Raw genomic sequence first — 18,386 nt, forward strand, 5'->3', positions numbered from 1 at the left:
TTGCTCACCTAAACCTGGGAAACTAGCAAAATCCTCCCGGCTGGAGATATTGCCCAGTGTAGGTAGATGGGCCAGCAGCATTGTGACTCTGCCTGCTTTGCTGATACCGGTTATTACCTGGGCTGGGAAATTATTTTCTAATGAAGGGAAATCAAGCTGTAGGGGATTAATAGATGTTATTCTGTCGATTCTCTTCTGCACCTCCCCAGGCTGTACTAAAGGAATATCATAGCATGCAGATACCATTGGTATTGTGATCATTAGCTGGAGCGGTGGGAAGTGCTTTATGTCACTGAAATTCTTCCAGGAGCCCCCACAGAGAAGGAGAAAACTTCTTAAGAGCGCAGTGGCATTTAAGGGATTGCTGCCTGCTCTGAGCAGATGTTCCAAAGATTAGACATCACTGCTTGCAAGACAGCTTCAAATTAAAAAAACAAAACAAAACCCAGCTACACTATTTATGGGGTGTTTTTGCATGTGCTGGAAATCGGAGATGAACATACAATGTCTGGTAGCTAAAATTGCAGCCACCCACAGAGCAAGCGGGAGGGATAGCTCAGTGGTTTGAGCATTGGCCTGCTAAACCCAGGATTGTGAATTCAGTCCTTGAGGGTGTCACTTAGGGATCTGGGGCAAAATCAGTACTTGGTCCTGCTAGTGAAGGCAGGGGGCTGGACTCAATGACCTTTCAGGGTCCCTTCCAGCTCTATGAGATAGGTATATCTCCAAGTTTAACCTGAAGTGCGGAGACAGCCATCTCTGCGGGGAGATCAAGTGAGCTGGTAAACTCCCATTCTTCTCAGTATAACCTTTCTTGACTCCAGAATGCAAAACTTTCACGTTCTGTGGCTTCTCGCTTGTTGTGCTGCGCCATCTCTTGAGCGTGGAGTGAGTGTGCAACTGGACATGGGAGAGGAGTGCTGGAGAAGTGCAGGGAGGGTGGCCAAGTGGGCTAGAGATGGGAGAATCAGGGTTTCATTCCTACAGAGAAGGAAAAAGGAGGAAGTTTGTTTGGGAAGGCAGCAGATGCCTACGGACAGAACTCTGGGGGCAATTCCTTGGCTTCTCTCTCCACGGTACAGGGAGTGTTTTGTTACTAGGTTTCATCTCAGACAAATCCTTGCACCTTGTCTGATAAGTTCTGCCCTCTGCTTCTCTGAGACCTGAATGTCTGGAGATTGATTCTCCAGATCAGAGGGAAATTTTGTACTACTGGAGAGACTACTATAGATGGCAGCATTGGCACAGCTAGAGCTGCGGAGTCCTCAGCTGGGCTTATTGAGTTTAATTAATATACAAAGTAGAACTGAAGACATGATATAGATAATTCCAGTATAAATGCTTCCCTCCTAGTAGCCCCCTCTCGATGCTCCTGGAGCTGCTCTGCCAGGACATCCCTAATTACCTAGGAATAGCCCATTTAGTTTGGGTTGTGGGCTCCACACCTGCCTCACAGCACACAAGACCCTCAGGATGTCATCTTTGCAGCCTCAACCACAAGAGCGAAACTCAAGTCACCAAAGTGCCTAGCATTCAAAATCTGTTTCTTAAGAAAGGTTTTAACTCATGGACTCAACGAATGCTAGATCATATGTATTTCCCCACCTCGTCTTCTTTATGATGTGTATTTCAGCAGCATCTGGGGACCCCACCCTCCGTGGAATTTGTGAATAGGTTTGGTTGACCTCAAACAGCCTTTTTCTGTGAATAAACTATTTGTCTGAACAATGTGGCTCAGACTGCGTCCTATGGACTCCTCCCAGCCCCATTCACCCTAGGTCAGCACCCACCTATCTACCCCAGTCGCCATCTGGCGCTCACTCACTCGCCTACCTTCGCAGCCCCGACTTTCTCTTTCCTCCCCACCCACTGCTTGGGGCATAGTTTGTTGACCATAACCTAAAGTTTATGGACGTATGCAAATGATTTGTAAATGTGCAAATTAGTTCATTATATAATCTGCATAAAATGTCACACATTGGAGCCACTCAAAACGTCGGCTGCTAAGCAGGAATTCTGCCAGCCCAAAATTTCCACTCAGAAAAGTGGGATCATGAGCCCTGGGCTATGTCTGGAAGGCAGCATAGTCCAAAGGTCCGGCCAGTCCAAGTAATTAAACTCCCCTTAGGTTCACAGCCTGGAAGTGGTGTGCTGGGTATGAGAAAGAGACAGAGCTAGATGGGTTTTTCCAAGCCCTCACATCTCTAATATTTCTAGTGACTGATGATAACTCAAACATGGTTTGTGATTCAACCTGATGAAGTCTAAGCCTTAAATCACATGAGTCTGTCAAGTAAAGTACTTTAGCCTTCTGCCCTCACCACTGTAAACAGAATGCATCTCCAGCACTCCTGGGAGCAATTTAATGGACTGCTTAATGCTGCCAATAGATTTTTGAATGCTTTGTGTTCCTCCTGGAAAGGCCCCCTCCCTCCTTCCCCACAAGGCTTTCGCTGCTCTTCTTCTGGGTAGAACGAAAGAGAAAAGAAGCTGTGTGGGAAATGGACATTTTAAATGCTGGTGCTCCGGCAGCTACTGCAGCATAGTGTGAAATAAAGTAGGGCCCTGATCTTGCATGCACAGGAGCAGGGGTCCAGGTGAGAAGACCTGAGTGCTGGACTGAGGCTGATGCTAACTATGCATGGGATCATTCCCACTGGCAGAACAGGATGGCACCTAGAGCCGGGGGAGTCGATGGAGTTAGAAAAGGGCACTCCCTGGGCTCCCAGTCTTAGCCTTTTGAGGAGAGGGGCTGGAAGTGCCTTTCTGGCTTTGGTCCTGCTTCTGCTGCATGGCAGAGTGAGTAATAATTACAGCCAGAGTTTGCACTTGCGTAGTGTGTGCCACTCCAGGATCTCCAAGCACATTCCACATGTTAATTCATAAGGAATTGATTGTAATTAATCATTACTCATAATTACCAGCCCTCATTGTCATTATTTGCTAGACACCACCACTGTGCTGGGTGCTGTCCCTGGCACAGTCCCCGTTCCATGGAGCTTTGCACTCTAAATATGAGCTAACGAAAGCCCTGAAAAGCTGCTATAACTAGTAACACCCTTATCTGAACATGGGGACGCTGCACTGCAGAGATGGAAGCTGGGAGGTTATTGCTATCTTGGGGTCTCATGGGAAAATCCCCATAGAATGGGGAGAGACTTAATACAGGGGGACACTCCATAAGCCACAGGGTGGCTACTGTGCTTAGGAAGAGGAGAGCTACCGGTGAGACTGCTTGTGTGACTTACTCTGCAACTGGAGGACTGACAGCAGCAGGAGAAGCAGTGAAGCTATGGCAGCATGGAACTGACCCTCTCAGACGTACCCAGGATCCCAGGCAGATCTGAATGGCCTGCACTAAAGCCAGTGCTGCTGTGTTTCACTGCTGTGGGTCCCCATGCTAGCTAGATTAAAGCTAGCTGGGGTATGTTCACATGTGTTGCAATCACATGCCCCAATTATAACATAGACCCTAAAGGTTTGTAGGAGCTGCTCCAACATATCCATCATCTCCCACTAAAGCCTATTGATTTGATTTCTGGTTATGATACATTTTTGTAATCTTTCTTTGTATTAGAAAATGAAAAATCTTTATATTTGTTTTTAATTTAAAATACAAGTTTGTTTCCAAAAGCAATTAAATCCCATCTCTTAAATGGATTTGGTAATTTGATCTAACTTCAGCCAGCAAATGTTTGCTCAGATTTAATAATGTGTTGACTTTGCAAAATAAAGTAAAATTAAATAAAAAAGCATGCAAAAGGAAACCCAGTTGCTGGTAAACCCTACCTCCCATGAGCAGTTTATCACAGGAGCAATGATCCATTAGCTCCATACATAAATTAGAATCATGCCTCCAGTTTATGGAGTTGCAAATTGTCAGCTGCTGCCATTATGTCAAAGCTATGCTTTGCCAAGAAAGAAACATGATTATCATCTGCATTGTCTACTATCAATTCATCTTGCAGTTTGGACAGTTTAGGGTTAGGTATAAAAGTTAAACCCTTGCTTTGATATCTTTTTGCATCCCATTAAACACAAAATTAATATGTTTGCACATTAATGCAGCACAATAGCATGTAATGAATATTGTACTAGAGCACTGAAAACAAACTCCCAAAGAAAACAGCATCCATCACACCTTTCCTGCTGTCTGTACGTCTGAAGGAAGCAACAGAGTTCTTGAAATGAAATCAAGTCACAAATATTTCCCTCAATGCACATGCCATCTAAGCAACATGTCTCCTTGCTGTGCGCTGGATTATAAACACATAAGTTCCCTATTCTGCCTTTGTGGAGAAGAGACTATCGCAGCCTCTGGCGGATGTGCATGCTGCTATCTGAATGTGGTAAACTGGAAAATAAAAGGCTGGTAGCCAGGCTGGCAAAGCTTATTTTCTCTCCATTTTCAAACACACTCAAAATACCTGGGAAACAACAGGCCTCGGTGGCATTGCAGCAGGACTGAATTTGGCCAGGTGGCTCAGTTAGCCAGACTTTGGAGCCCTAAGCTAGCAGGGTGTGTCTGCACAGCAGCTGGGAGCCAGCCTCCCAGGCGCTTAGCATGCAAGCCAAGCAGTGCTGACATTCCTCAAGCCCACCCAGCTCCCTGGCTCTGAGCTCAGGTGACTAGCCTGAGTCTCCACCGGAGATGCAACGTCCCCACTGCTATTTGTAGTGTGCTAGCTGAAGCCCTACTGTCACACGTCTGCCTGCCTGCCAGACCCACAGTGCCTGCTAAATCAGCAACAGCAAGTCTCCCCAAATCCCCAGCCAGTCCCTGTTCATTCCAACAGCTGCAACTCTCTCCAGCTCGTCCCCAAAGGCATTAAACCCCTCAGGGCCCCCAGACAGCCATGGAAGAGCATTTAATGAGGGAGTGATGGGAGTGCCACAAAGCACCTGCAGCTCTCACTGACTTCAGCACTTTGGGCAATCAGCTCCTTATTAACAGCACTCCCAAAGCTGTGCTCCATTGGCCACAGCTGATGCCTGATGAGTCCTGCAGGACTTTCAGTTTCATCTGCTAGGGCATGTGCTACACTCCTCACTGAACAGAGCTCTCTTTGGGAAGTCTGTATGGGACTGCTGGGGCCCTGGGAGCAACCCTGTTATGGCTGAGTCCCTGAACTCTGCACTCTCTTCGGCTTTCTCATCTTTCTTGGTCTCCTGATCTATCTGTCTGATCAGAGTGACAAGGTAGATGTATCCTGCAAAATGCTAGGCAAGGAAGGGGTTAAAACCCTGTCTGAGGCAGCCAGGAGGTCTCAGCAATTCACCGATCAACTTTAATTAGACAGTAAGTTTCTTAGGGGAGAGAGGTAGAGGCTGAGGACCAGACACCAACACCAAGGAGAGAGAGGAAGAGGAGAATGGGTGGGGGGTGGAAGGTACTGGCTAGATATGCAGCCTTGTGTTGTGCTCTGGGCTGCCTGGGTCTCCTTTGCTTTGGCTCAACTACACTGTGTGCCAAGGTGGCTGCATTAAAATGAATGTTGAGAGCTAGGAGCTGCCCAGAGCCAGGGGGATGAAATTCTGCCCTCTCCTTTCCTGTCCCAGCTGCTGGCAGGGAAGTGAGCCAGGAAAGACCAAGGGGAACAAAAGTGACAGTTTCATTCTTTTCTGGATGTTTCCTCTGACTTGCTTGTGAGCCACTTCCCTTCTGTGTGTATCTGAGACCCAGTTCTCCACTGCCCTGCCTTCTGTGCAGCCATTCCCAGGAATGTGGCTGGAGAACGCCACGCAATCAGAAGGGCTGCATGTCACGGCCACTTTGTGCCAGAGCAAAGAGCTACATGAGGTGAAGGGTGACTGAGAAATGGGCCCATTGAGTCTGTGACTGTTGTCCTGCATAATGTATGCAGGGGGCCCCAAGATAGTTCCAACCTTGAATCCTACAGATAGGATATGATGAGAGGGAGCCCTTTGGGGAATTTCCACAAATCCTCCATAGACATTAACACCAATCCCTGCCCACTGCACTGTAGTCTTCCCTGGATTTCAGTTGCCTCAGTGCATGGGCTTGTTAACATTCTTCTGCTCTGCCAGACAAATACAGACTATCCCATACAATGCATGAAACCCATGGGGGTATGGGGGCACGTGCAATGCTGCCAAAGGATTAATTTGGCTGACTAGCTGGGATAATGCAAGTGGTCTGAGAGTTAGCTGCCCCCAGCAAGTGATACTAAAAAACCAGGCTCCAAATATACCTTCCCCTTCTCTGGATTGAGTATTACATCTTCCACCTCGTGTTACTTTCCCTTTTTTTCTTCCCGGCTGCATGTTTCAATACAAAGGAAAACTATCTTGCGATATTATAAACAAAACAAGACAAAACTACAACGAAACGTCCTTTCAGTTGTATCCTTTTATGTTTCTAAATTGAGTTTGCAGGGGCTTTTGTTGTTGTTTGAATGGCAGAATGCCTGAAACAGTTTTGATATGAAGTGTCAAGATTTGCCTGGCAAAGTAGAATGTGCTGCTTCAAATGATCTCTGAATACATCAGAGCAAACAGAATAATGTCTCATTAAGCTGTCAAGGGGAAACGGGGGCTGTCAGAATGCAGCTTTGGGAGGTTTTTACTGGTATCTGGAAGGTGTGCTGTACTTTCCTTTAACAATGAATAAAACCCAACGGCTGAATCTAATCCTGTGAAAAGGACTTTCACCGTGAGGTGGTGATAACTGAGAACCAGGAAAGGTCTAGAATTTGAGTTTGGTTTGGATAAGTGACCAAAGGTTCAGACACCTCTTCAAACTAGGTTCCCGAGCCTAGTGGTTCTTACAATGGGGCTATTTCTCTGTTTAAAGTTAATCACATACCGAGGTGCATTGCTGGATCAGGGCCGATGGGCCAGATCCTGCCATGTGCTAGGGACCCTTATACCACTCTAGTCATACAAAGGGGCGATAAAGCTGCCTTGAATGTGCAACTAGGTGTGGGGGATGCTCCTGCGAGCAGGCGACTGGCTCTACTGTCGTGCCCTCCTGGCTCCCCCCCGTATAGAGGGTGGGAGAGGGTGTGACCAAAGTAGCAATACATCAAATATCCAGTGTCCCTGAGATTTACAGTAGTAACAGGTAGCGTGGAGGGAGGGAGTCAGGAAGTGACAGCTCTGGATCAAGGCCACAGAGATGTTGTTTTCCAACTAGACTGATAATTTGCACATGGAAGCTTGCTGGGGAAATAAACTCCAATCCATTGCCTCCAGACACCAGCAATGTGGACAGAGCGCAGTCACCTCACCAGGCAGGCAGCTTGCGAGTGGCTCAGCGATGCCTAGTTATTTGTCCTGCGAGAGGAGCCGGGAAGGATGTTGCTAAGTAAATAAGAGGTATAAACACAAATATAATCCCATATAAGTAATTTACCTTAATAAAAAAAATTACTGGTAGCACTTGCCACGAAGATGCATGCGTTAGGGGAGATAAATCTGGCGACGCAGGGAAGCTCTCTTTTGCAGCAAGGGCAGGATTTTATTCATTAAGAGCTTCAATTTTAATTTTGTTCAGCCAGTGCTGAAACGACTTAGTCATGAGGGGGCTGAGTAACGCAACAGGTCCGTGTATAATATGTTAAGCCATTTACAGAGAAGCACTTTATCTCAATTCATTTATGCTATCGATGGTTTATTTTCTGTATCCATTTCATATACAGTAATTCCCAAGGGAAAAATGAGCCTGTGCGCCCCCCCCATATCACTACAGGCTTTCAGAGCTTGTTGCAGTGCAGTAGCACTTAGCTAGGGATGTTTTGAACGTGCTAATATGATGGGAAAGGGCCAGTAAACAAATGATTGTGCGTTGCTTTGGGGAGCACCCTGCTGCTGGTCAAGGTGACCTGAGACGCTGTTTCTCTAATTCCTATGATTCCAGGAACAAGCAGGCAGCAGGGCCATTGCTTTTAAACCCTCTCCCAGAAAGTTTACAGGGGAAAAATTAGTTCTCTGAAGTCCTTGGGCCAGATCCTCAACTGGTGTAAACTGGGGTAGCCCCTTTGACTTAATCTATGCAGCATTAAGCCAATAGATGAGCTTCCACAGTCTACACCTGTGCAATGAGTTTAGGGGTTCTCATTCCAATTTCCAGTGAACAAATACCCCACTGCACCCCATCCTCCAACCCTCCCCCTCGATATCCCTCCCAACAAATCACCACCCTATTGGCAGCAACTGGCAATTTCAGCCGAGGTTTAGGACCAGCTGGGCCATGGAGCTGAACTTCATTCTCATCCCTACGATGGTCATGGTGACAGTGGCAGTGTGGGGGGGGAGGCGTTCATGCTGCAGCTGCCTGTGCTGTATCTGTTCTGGGAATAGGCTCTGTAAGGGTGTTGGTTCAAGGGGATGGGTGGCGGTGATCACACACACACACACACACACACACACACACACACACACACACACACACACACACACACACACACACACACACACACACACACACACACACACACACACACACACACACACACACACACACACACACACCCCCCTTATCTTATTGTAAAAGCAAAACAAGACAAACTGCAACCGCTAACATTGCAATCTCAAGACTAATCTGCTCCTTGATCACTTTACTGGTAGGTTGCCCCCTAATTATGACGCTTTGTTTGTTTGCTTGGCTTTTTCAATTGGGGGCGGGGACCCCACCTTCCTTTTGCCTCTGTGACGTGCCCAGTGCTTGGAGGTTGCTACCAGAGAAATGTTACTATAAGAATAGGTGGTAGAAGCTAGCAAGTGTTTGCTTTGCCTGCCCAAGTCCTTTCAAGCAAATTCTCTTGTATGGTTTCAAGAGCCAGAGAGAGGCAGCGCCAAAGGGAAGGATTATGCAAATTGTCTTCCCTTCTTTCATGCCCCACAATGCAATAGAATATTTTCAGCTTCCCTCCGAGACCCTCACATTGAATTCTACAGGCTCAGCTGTAATTCGAGCTTCAGGCTGGAGTCAGCAAGGCGAGGTGGCCCTTCTTCCTAATGTCCTGGTTTAAAACAATGTCCAATGCCCCGGCTTCTCCTGAGGGGCCTCCGAAACACAGTAAGAAATGGGCTTTTATTAAAAAAAGAGGCTGAAATTCATGCATTGGTTTCCATTCCACTCTCTCCAGCCAGGCTTCCGGGAGGCCCAGGCTTCCGTTCTGCAGCCTGAATTTGGTGAAGTGTCATCTTTTGAGCTTTCTTTTCTGGAAAACTTATTTTGATAGCAAGGGAGCTGAGGGGGAAATGCATTATTGAAAGGGAAGCTGCCTTTTTATCTAAAATTCAGCAGGATCTTTGAGATGAAAAAGGTTATTTCCAAGATTCTGCCCAGTGTGGCTTGGGGGCTTCTCCTTCCCTTATAATAGTGATTGAGGGGGAAGATTAAGGGAGAGGAGAGCCTCAGACAGCCAGGAGTAGAGGTTGCCAGTTCTCTCTAAAATTACAGTATAATCCCATGCCCCATCAATGAGCGAACAGCAATTCCTCCCACAAAGAAATGCTGGATGGTTGACACTAGAAAGAGGAGAAATAATTCTGGCTTGATTATGCAAACATTTAGTCCCAGGAGGAGCCTGACGGAAATCAAAGGGGCTCCGTGACTGAGTAGAGAGAACTCACTATGTAAGAAGAACTCACGTGAATGAAGGATACTCACACAAGGTTTTACAGGCTACGGCCCTTTCGCAGCAGCTTTACAGCACTGATGCAGAGTAACACTGTTTCTTATTTACATGTGTTTGCAAATTATTTAAAAGTGATAAACATTTTTGGAAATTACTCAGCACAGTTTAATGACTTCCAGGGAGCAATGACTATGTTTATGTGTAAACTGATCAGCCACAAATAAAGAACAGGGATTGCTTGGCAAATGAATTAATCAAAACTTTGTTTCCAGAATTTACTATCAACTATTAAGCAAATTTATTACAAATCACATTTAGAGTGGATACAGACCAGACTTTCCTACTATGATTAAGTTCAGTCACTTACACCGGCAAATTATAAGTAATATTTATACATTGGAGATAGAATCCGATAAATATCACACCTGGTTTTAACCGCCCTTCACACTTGTCCCCTAAAAGCCCCCAACCACTTCAGACAAGGTGTACAAAGGCTTAACTGTGCCTGAAACTAGCTAATATTTTTATAAACTAAGCCCCTGATTTACTGATCTTTAAGCATATGCTTAAATCCCAATGGACTTCAATAGGACTTAAGCTCATGCTTAAAGTAAAGTGTGTGCTTAACTGCTTTGCTGAGTAGGGATTGACTTAAGCACATGCTTAATTTTAAGCATGTGAGTATCACATTCCTATTCAACAAAACTCATAAGTACATTTGAACAATTTACCAAGGGTTGTGGTGCCCTTTCCATTGCTGACAAATTGTAAATCAAGATTTGATGTTTTTCTAAAAAGATCTGCTCCAGGAATTATTTTGCAGAAGTTCTCTGGTCTGTGTTATACAAGGGGTCAGACAAGATGATCACAATGGTCCCTTCTAGCCTTGGAATCTATGAATCATAAGAACATAAGAGCAGCCATACTGGGTCAGATCAAATCTCCCCCAGGGTCTTCCCCATGAGTGCTGAACAGTATTGGAGGAATCAAGGGGAGGCTGGACTGACAGTTAGAGATGCACAGGGACCGATGTTCTCATCCTGGGAGAATCTTTGTGATTTCAAAAGTTTTGCGTGTACTGAATCTAGGGCGAAAAGTCAAAATCTCGAAAAATTTTATGAACTGAAATGCCAGTTTTCCCCCCAGATTGGGCCAATTGAAATGTTTCATTTTGATTTCAACTTTTTTTTTTAATTTTTGCATTATTTTACTAGGATTGGAGTTAAATTTTAAAACATTTCAATCCAAAAAGTAGAACTTTTTCATTCTGAAAATGTCAAAATGGAGCATTTTGACTATTTTGATTTTTTTTTCAAATTCTTTTTGAAAGGGGCAATTTGCAGAGACCGACCTTTTCCCATGAACAGTTTTGGTTTTGACAAATGAGCATTTTCTGATGGAAAAAAACATTTAATTGGAAAACTCCTGACTAGCTCTGCTTACCAAGGGTGTTCCGATCTCAGTCATGGTCTACATCTGGAGTCCAAAGGCATCACTGCTCTGAGTGGAAGAGCAGCAGGTGCTCTCCTTTGGGGAGCAGATGGGGAAAGAGATCCTGGCATTATTTTGACACTAGTGGATTTTTGCCTGCTGTCGATCAGGAACCCAATTTATTCAAAGGCACAGAGTTTTCTGTGGTGCTCACAACTGCAATTGCTGAGTGCCTCACAAGCATGAATTAACATGTCCTTGCAACACCCCTGGGAAGTGGGTTTGTATTGTTACTCCCATGGTATTGATGGGAAACTGAAGCAGAGAATTATAGGGTCAGGACCAAAGCCCACTGAAGTCGGTGGAAGTCTGCTGTTGTTTTCAATGGGCTTTGGCTCAGGCCCACGGCTAGAGCTCATCCCATTGGGTGCTGAGCACGTCTGAGAATTTAGTCTTAATTCTGGTTCCTGAATGGAGCTGAGTTCTTTCTGCAAACCTGGCCCTGAGTGCAGGGACCGAGCACATGGCAATCCAGCCCTGAGTGCTTCTGAAAATGTGGCCAAGATCATGTGAGTGTGAGGAAGAGCCAGGAACAGAGCATAGGCCTGCTTGGGTCCCCGCCCCAGGGGAGCCTCATCCTCTTGCTATGGGAGGCTACGAGGGGGGAAAGGTTGTGGAAGAAGTAGCAGAACCCTGGGTTCTTTCCATCACGAGCAGGTCTGGCACAGAGAGGTGTGGTAGAACTGGTCTTCATGAAAACCAACCATAGCAATGCTTCTGCTTGGGGCAGAACTGCTCAGAAAAGTTCTTGGGAAGAAGCTGATTTTCTTCCTGAACTGGAAACAGTTCAGATTTGCTTCTGCTTGTGGGATTCTTTAAAAAAAAAAAGTATTCTCTTGCTGTGATCAATTACATTGTCCCCTCCATCCCCTGAGTAGGCTGGGCTGTGGTCAGGGTGCAGGGAAGAAGAGGAACAGTAGAATCAGTACTAGGCCAGCATAAAGAAATGTGACACAGCAGGCTCCTGCCTCTCTGGGCATGACACTGGTGAGATCTAGGAGTGCAAGAGAGAGAAATACAGGAAATCCTCTGTCAACAGCCTCCTTAAGAAATGGTCAGTCCTGAGATACTCAAGAAGCTACGTTCCAGGGCCCATTGTACTGAAGCTTGTTTCCTTGCTGCCTTGATATGCAGTACTTGATAACAAATGTTACAGCAGGAACACTGGGATTCTTTCCCTTTGCTTCAGCCTTTGTTCCAGGCTGTCAGCTGGAAATCAGTACTGCATCCAGCCTTCCGACTTTGGCGAGTTCTCTCTCCACTGGTTGGATTCCTCTCGGTTCCAACATGCCCCAACTCCCAGGGCAAAGCAACAAGATGCAGACTTCAGGGAGCTTCCGGGCTTAATGCAGCACAAGTTTGATGCCTGCCTTCCATTAATTAGAAATTACCGAGAGGGAAGTCGTAGCTGGAAGGAAATGCAGAACCTCTGCCTGCTTTCACAGAAACAAAAATAACGCCAGTGTTGTATTCACAACAAATTAGCTCGCTTGTATGACTTTACTAGGAAGAAAACCCTGTGCACAGGGAAACATGGTCTTTGAAAAACAAAACACATAATTAGAACATGTTCATAAATGTAAAAATCGGTTATTCAAAGAAGTCTATGAAAGAAGATAAAAGTGACCCTTTTCTTTTTAAACAAATTAGTTCCGTTTTAGTTTTTCATTCTGGTGTGGGTGCGGATTGATGGTGGCAGAGTGACAGCTTGGCAGACTATTCACCTGCCATGGAGGCACCGCAGTTCCTGAAGGAGCCACTGAACTCAATGGGAGGACTCCCGTAGGCAAAGCTAAGCCTGGGTGTGAGTATTTGCTGAGCCTTTAGGTTTGGGCTAATCACTCCAGAGTGAGATGAGTCAAGAACATGACTTTCCTCTCTGGCCAGCGTGTCTTTGGTGGATGGCTGTTTAAAGCTGGCCTGCGTGAAATGACTCATAAATTTGGAAGCCAGATGGGAGGCCTCATCTGTGGAATATGAAGGGTATAAAAGGAACAGTGAGTGATGCCTTAAAAAAATAAAAACAGATGACAAATAGAAGATGCTTTTGCGAGAATGCAGAGCGGTCCCCGTCCCCCCCCGCACTTGTTGAGCAGGTGTCAGAATCTCCTTTCTGGGCTGCTCCTGGGGCAGCACAATTACACATTGCTCTTTATTTAAGGACACATGGTAATGTCTTCATCTAGCTCGATGTTTCCTTCCGCCAGGGACATTTAACAGAGCAATCCCCTATTTACAGAATGTTCCAAACCTTCTCTAGAATTCTCGGCTACATTCGATAGGTTGTTTAAAGCCATTGCTACAAAAAGCCATTTAGCTCCTGTAGAACCCTGCTGCTTTAGGCCCTGATTTGAGTAACTTCAGAACATGCCTGACTTTAAGAAACTGGTTAGTCCCACCAATGTCAATGGGGCTATTAAAACAACAAGGAGTCCGGTGGCACCTTAAAGACTAACTTAAGCTTTCGTGGGTAAACCCCCACTTCTTCAGATGCATGTAATTTTCATTCTGCGCATCTGAAGAAGTGATGTTTTTTACCCATGAAAGCTTATGCCCAAATAAATCTGTTAGTTTTTAAGGTGCCACCGGACTCCTCGTTGTTTTTGTGGATACAGACTAACATGGCTACCCCTCTGATACTTGACAGAATGGGGCTATTCACATCCTCAGATTTACACAAGTACCGATCATACTCTCGTTATAGTGTGTATGGTAACACCCACTGTTTCATGTTCTCTGTGAATATATATATTCTATCTATCTTCCTACTGTATTTTCCACTGCATGCATCCGATGAAGTGGGGTTTAGCCCACGAAAGCTTATGCTCAAATAAATGTGTTAGTTTCTAAGGTGCCACAAGTCGTCTTGTTCTTTTTACAAGTACTGAAGTATCTTGCTGAATCAAAGCCTTAATCCCTATGAAATTCAACAGGACTTTGACATAAAGGATGCTGCATCCTCCTGCACTTAGGCACATGGAGGAATTCCAGGCATTTTGCACCTGCTAATTTTGTTTCTAATATTTTGTTTGTTTCCAAAAGGGGAGAATGAGAAGGAGGTTGCAAAGCAGCATCGGCCCACACTTTCTAAGAGCATCCTCCTCCTCCTGGAGCATTCAGAGGGTACCAAAACATTCATTTCACTCCACTGCGCTATAGAACTAAATAGGGTAAGAGCTGGACACATGGCAGGTCCAATTTACCACTCAAACGCATTTTATTCCCAGTTATTTCAGGTACAGTGTATTGCTTCTTACTCATTTCTCTGCTCAGGAGTTAAGGGAATTGCAGGTGGCTCTCCACAACATCTATCCTGCCTTCTCTACCTTCTCCCCATGTGGCTATGTGAAGCTCTTGTATATGGAGCCAGATGGTCTTGAGCAATCAAGGTTACTTTCTGCCTCATTTCTTTTGCAACCTAGATAGTGATTCCAGCATTACATTTAGAGCTGTTAATTATTATCCATTGCAATACGGCTGACGGCATATTATTCTGTAATAATTCAGGACAGCTTTGCACATCTTTATACAGATAGCAGAGCCACGCAATAGATTGTTCTGATTCAATGTTGTTAAAAAATGAACATTAAGGGTCTGGTGTGGTTTTTGTTTTACTCATCATCATGAAATTAACATGTTGTAATATTCTGCCGGGGCTGGGTCAGTACAATATTTCTCTCAAAAGTCCTGACCCAGCAAAATGCTTATGCACATGCTTGGTTTCAACCCCATGCCCCTAATCTTCATGCTAGTATAAGTGAGAACAGACTCTGTCCCAGGGATTTGGCAATCAGGATATGGATCCAAATGAGAGCTTCCGTTTGCAAGGGGCTCCTTCTCTTTGGCTTGATTAGTTGGTTTTGCAACTATCCAATGTGAGACACTCAAAACAAAACACTCAGTTAAAACCACCCTGTTTTCCTGGATTGTTCTACTGGGAAGTGGAGTTTCCCACACTGCAACATGAGCAGCAGTTCACATGTTTACAGAAGGACTCTGTTCTCCATGCCCCAGCCCTCCCCTCCCACCCCTCCCATGCAGAGCAGCTTCAAGGGCTATTGCTCTTCAGCTACCTGTAAGTCACTCAGGCAGTGCACTTTTGTTTAAGAAAGAAACCACTGCCCAGCCTGAAAAGCCTTTCTCTGGGGGAGGTGGTTAATGCTGGTTAAATCGATTTCTTCAAGCTCTGAGAGTATTGCTTTATTTTGCTACTAAACTGCAAGGCGAGGCATTGAAGATGAGATTAGTCCATTATTTATAAAAGCAAAATCCCTCAGAATGTATTAAATATGAAAACATTGTATTGGGGTGTAAGATTGGACAGGATTAGGCTCTGAAGTCTAGACATTTATCTCTGAAGGCATGACATTTGCATTCATTACATATTCTTTTGTACCACTAAACATGAAAACTGATATGCAGAACGGGTGATCAAAGCAGGGAAATGCAGATAATAAAACATGCTGTGTTCACTTAGGAACTAAAAACTGTTGTAAAAAAATAGTCTGATATTCCAGCACACAAACCTGTGATGTAAATCCTGCACCACCAATGGGGGAGCCTTGTAAGTTTCTGACATTTGGTTGGGAGACACCTCTGGAGGTTCAGACCTTTCCACAAATCTGCTCAGGCCTCAGAATCCCCTACCAGAAATCAGGCTGAGAATGGCACAAGAACAGCCTTCTGATGGAAAGGCAGGAGGGTGCAGTGGTTAGGGTGCTGGGCTGTAATTGGGAAACCTCAATTTAGTTCCCTGTCCTGCTCCAGACTACTTGGCAAAGTCACTTAGTTTGCAGCACCTTAGTTCCCCATCTGTCAAATGGATATAGCAGCAATTCCCTCCCTCCCGGGGGTGCTGTGAACACAAATACACTGAAGATTGTGAGGCATTTGGATATTATGGGGGCCAGATAAGTACCTCTAATAGAGGCAGATTCTGAACTCGTCATCTTCTTCCTCTGAACCCGGCTCCTTCCTCTGTAACACAAAGTGCATCCTGACCCACTGGCAGGCAAAGAGCTGTGATTGCTGCCACTGACCGCGGGAGAACAGTGCACATCCTATGATGCTTGTTCGTTGCCCCATCTTGCCCCACAGACCAGCCCTAACTGCTTGTTTTGCCTCATTCACCAGTCACCTCTTGCCTTTTAGACTGTGATGATTTTATGGTTTCTTCCGAGTCATTGATAAAAGTGTCAATAGAGCAGGACCAAGTCCCTGCAGGACCCCACTAAAAACTCACCCACTCAATGACGATTCCCCATTTGCAGTTACATTTTGAGACCAACCAGTGAGCCAGTGTTTAATCTAGGCCATGTGTGCCATGTTTTATTTCTATTGCTCTAATTTCTTAATCAGTGATGTGCGGGATCAAGTCAAATGCCTTACAGAAGTCTAAGTATATTATATTCAAGCGACTACCTTTAACAACCAAGCTTGTAATCTCATAAAAAATCAAGTTAGTTTCTATAAGCCTATGTTAATTGACATGAATTATATTGCTCTCCTTTAATTGTGCAGTAACTGAGTACTAGACTAGCCCTTCCATTATTTTGCCGGGACCAGTGCTAGGCTGACAGGTCTATAATTACCCAGGTCATCCTGTTTACCCTTTTAAAACCTCAGCACAACATTTGCTTTCTTCCAATATTCTGGACCTGCCTAGTGTTCCAAGATTTACAGCAGCCAGAGCATCGGGTTGCACCCCTGCCCAGCCTGGCTAATAGCCATTGATGGACCTGTCCTCCATGAACTTCTCTAGTTCTTTTTTGAACTCAGTTATAGTCTTGGCCTTCACAACATCCTCGGGCAATGAATTCCACAGGGTGACTGTGCGCTGTGTGAAGAAATACTTCCTTTTGTTTGTCTTAAACCTGCTGCCTACTAATTTAATTGGGTAACCCCTAGTTCTTGTGTTATGAGCAGGGGTAAATAACACTTCCCTATTCACGTTCTTCACACCAGTCATGATTTTATAGACCTTCATCATAACCCCCCTCTCTCTTTTCCAAGCTGAATAGTCCCAGTCTTTTTAATTTCTCCTTGTATAGACAATGTTCCATACCCTTAATAATTTTTGTGGCTCCTTTCCAATTTTAATATATCTTTTTTGAGGTGGGGCAACCAGAACTGAATGGAGTATTCTATATGTGGATGTATCATTGATTTATATAGTGGCATTATGATATTTTCCATGTTATTATCTATCCTTTTCCTAATGGTCCCCAACACTCTGTTAGCTGCTGCACATTGAGTGGATCTTTTCAGAGAACTTTCCATGAAGACTCCAAGATCTCTTTCTTGAGTGATAACAGCCAATTTAGAGCTCATCATTTTGTATGTATAGCTGGGATTGTGTTTTCCAATGTGCATTACTTTGCATTTATCAGCATTGAATTTCATCTGCCATTTTGTTGCCCAGTCACCCAGTTTTGTGAGATCCCTTTGTAACTCATCGCAGGCTGCTTTGGACTTAACTATCTTGAGTAATTTTGTATCATCTTCAATTTTTGCCACCTCACTGTTTATCCCTTTTTTCAGATCATTTATGACCATGTTGAACAGCACTGGTCCCAGTACAGACCCCTGGGGGACAGCATTATTTACTTCTCTCCATTCTGAAAACTGGCCATTTATTCCTACCCTTTGTTTCCTGTCTTTTAACCAGTTACCAGTCCATGAGAGGACCTTCCCTCTTATCCCATGGCAGCTTACTTTGCGTAAGAGCCTTTGGTGAAGGACCTTGTCAAAGGCGTTCTGAAAGTCCAAGTACACAATATCCACTGGATCACCCTTGTCCACATGCTTGTTGACCCCCTCAAAGAATTCTAATAGATTGATGAGGCATGATTTCTCTTTACAAAAGCCCTGTTGACTCTTCCCCAACAAATTATGTTCACTTATATGTCTGGTAATTCTGTTCTTTACTCTAGTTTCAATCAATTTGCCTGGTACTGAAGTTAGGCATATTGGCTTGTAATTGCCATTATCCCCCCTAGAACCTTTTTTTTTAAAAATTGCTATTTTCCAGTCATCTGCTACAGAAGATGATTTAAGTGATAGGTTACATACCACAGTTAGTGGTTCTTCAATTTCATATTTAAATTCCTACAGAATGATTGGGTGAATACCATCTGGTCCTGGTGACTTATTACCATTTATCAATTTGTTCCAAAACCTCCTCTACTGACACCTCAGTCTGGGACAGTTCCTCAGATTTGTCACCTAAAAAGAACGGCTCGTGTGTGGGAAACTCCCTCACATCTTCTTCAGTGAAGACCGTTGCATAGA

At 44.7% G+C, this 18,386-nt stretch overlaps 1 long non-coding RNA gene across 1 annotated transcript; it reads left to right on the plus strand.

Annotated features, from left to right (window-relative positions):
• The first annotated feature begins 4,963 nt into the window (after positions 1 to 4,963).
• Positions 4,964 to 14,258, plus strand: LOC120389273. Its single transcript, XR_005590849.1, has 3 exons — positions 4,964 to 5,299; positions 7,216 to 7,338; positions 14,139 to 14,258. It is a non-coding gene; the product is annotated as an uncharacterized LOC120389273 (long non-coding RNA).
• Positions 14,259 to 18,386: the final 4,128 nt, after the last annotated feature.

The sequence above is a fragment of the Mauremys reevesii genome, linkage group 23 (genome assembly GCF_016161935.1).
Source record: "Mauremys reevesii isolate NIE-2019 linkage group 23, ASM1616193v1, whole genome shotgun sequence".
NCBI lineage: Eukaryota > Metazoa > Chordata > Testudines > Geoemydidae > Mauremys > Mauremys reevesii.